Here is a 2455-nt window from a genome sequence, read left to right as displayed (position 1 = left end):
GTTTGCAAAAACCAGCTTTTCTCCTCCCTCTCCCTCTTCACAGCTCCCACCATCTGTCTCTCTACAAATACAAAGCTTTAGGGGAAATGATTCACTAGGCTGCTAGCTCATTACTCACACTCTCCCCCATCATGGTTTCTGTCCTTGTAGGATGCTCAAAGTAATGTAAAGATCAATGAATCCTGGGAATTGCTATTCAATTAAAAAAAAAAATAATGCCCCAGCAGTTAAATAGATTGGGCTCTTTGTACTTCCTAAACACCAATGCTTCGTTTTTCCTCTTCACTCTGCTAGCATTGTTTTTCAGAAAAGGATCATTGAAACAGAAGAATAGAAGTGATCACTGGACCATTTAATGCAACCTTGTGTATCACATGATGCAGGAGTTACTTAATGAAATTCCCTGGCCCAAACCAAGCAAATCTGTGGTAAATCTAGAGCACATATTTTAGGATGACAGCCAAAATGATGAAAGGAATTTACTACCCAGCCTCGCTAATCATTTTGAATGCTTAACTGCTCTCCCTAATATGCTGCTTTGCAAGCAGCAAAACTGACACAGCCTCATTCCCTACGGATTTCTCTCCTCCAGCCTTACCCAGGCTGGGCACCCTGAAAGCCCTCCCAGCCCCCTGGCAGCCCTGTCCAGGGGCAGGGTGGCCAGCTGGGACTCCTGTGAGCGCTGGCTGGCCAGCCGCCCACCGCTGGGAAGAGACCTCCGCAGGCCCGAAGCCCCGCTGCCTCTCCCTCCGCAGCATGCAGGTTTGGGGCTAGCTCTTTGCTAAGGTAATTATTTCCATGCAACTCGTAGGCACGTAGTATCTTTCAGCTTCTCCCTATTAAATGTGGTAGAAATTGTCTGAGGGCGCAGAAGCCATTTGAGGCAGACTAGTTCACAGTGTTGAAACACTTCAGATAGATATCTTAAATACCAGAGGTGGCCGTATTGAGTTGGCAGATAGGCCATAGCATTTCAGGAGACTTGCTCAGCCTGGAGGCTGAGCTCTATACTGTAGGGCACTCCAAGTGACCCTAAATGTTGATGTTTAGGTACCCACATCCCACTCCTTTTGTCTTTGCTTTGTTGACCTTTTAAGAAGGATTTCTGTCATGGTTTTAGGCTTGTCACCATGTACTAGAAGATATTTTCTTAATTGGAAGCTTAGTTTTTCATTTTATCACATGGAAAATGGACCTCTCCTCCCCCCACACAAGTAGGTAACAAGAAGCACCACTACCTGCCACAATTTTATTGTGCCTTGTGAGGAAGCTGTCGGCATGGCAGGTATTAACCTATTTCAGTTGTTGAGCTTCCCTTTAGAAATTGGAGTTGTAAGAAGCACAGCAAATATCACAATCAAAATTATAAGAGTTGACAACACTGGATACACCCTTCTCCCAGTTCTCTTAAATGGCTGCAACTCTTTATGCAGAAGCCTGCTAAAGGAAAATCTGAGCAGCTCTGCAATGTGGTTCTTCAGTTGTTTCTCGTGAACACCACAAGGCACGTCCTGTATGAACACACCACACTGGCACCACCTTCGTGGAAAGCTAATTAAATAATTTGGGTAATGTAACAGGAGTATCAACTTCTGGGCTAATTTACTTTTCGGACTACCAAACACATGTACTTTTTTATAAAGCTATGTTTGGGTTATTCTGTAACAAATAATAAAGCTGAGGAGGATCTTGGAAAGAGCCTGCGTTGAGCAGGCATGAAGTGCTCTGTGTCAGAGCAGGGCATTCTTGTACAACTACTCTAAAAAATAAGGGCTGCGGAATTTTAAGCTAAGAGTCCACTGTTACCTCAATAAGGTTAAGGCAGTTGTAAAAAAAGAACCCTCACCAAAGTCGTACTTCTGTGCTCTGTAAAAAAAAAGTTCAAATTTTAGCAGATGTGATGTTGTTGAGCCTTCCTGGTTGCCAACACCCCGTGGCTCTCCAACATCTTTGAGTATTTTATTGTTCCGTACTGCATACAAGTTGTAGGAGTCAATGTTATTTCTCTTAACAATCACTCGCTTTCCAAATGCCAGTCGTCCTTTGCCATGCTCTGTTTTAAGTAAGGGCTGAAGAACAGTAACGAAGCTGAAGGCCTGCTATAACAAATACTGTAGCGTTCCCTGGTACTGACAGCACACACGTAGTCACGCATTTAGCTCTCCTTTTGTGGCCCATTGCTGCAACACGCCGAAGGTGTTAGGGGCCGAGCTGTAAGGAAATGGAACTCCAGAGATTTCAGATCTGAGAGTCCTCTAATTGAAGCCAGTGTCTTTATGCAAGACAGGCTAAGGAAAACTTGCGTTACCCAACAGTTACCATTCCTCCGTTGTTCCCAGCAATAATAAAAGCTGACGCAATATATAAGGTTGCCTTACAAAAGGCAAATATATTTAATAGTGTATAAACAAATTAACCGTTCGATAATGCTATACAAGACAGGAATATCTTTAAA

Source organism: Platalea leucorodia (assembly GCF_965183815.1).
Source record: "Platalea leucorodia genome assembly, chromosome: 3".
Taxonomy (NCBI): domain Eukaryota; kingdom Metazoa; phylum Chordata; class Aves; order Pelecaniformes; family Threskiornithidae; genus Platalea; species Platalea leucorodia.
This window is presented reverse-complemented; position numbering follows the sequence as displayed.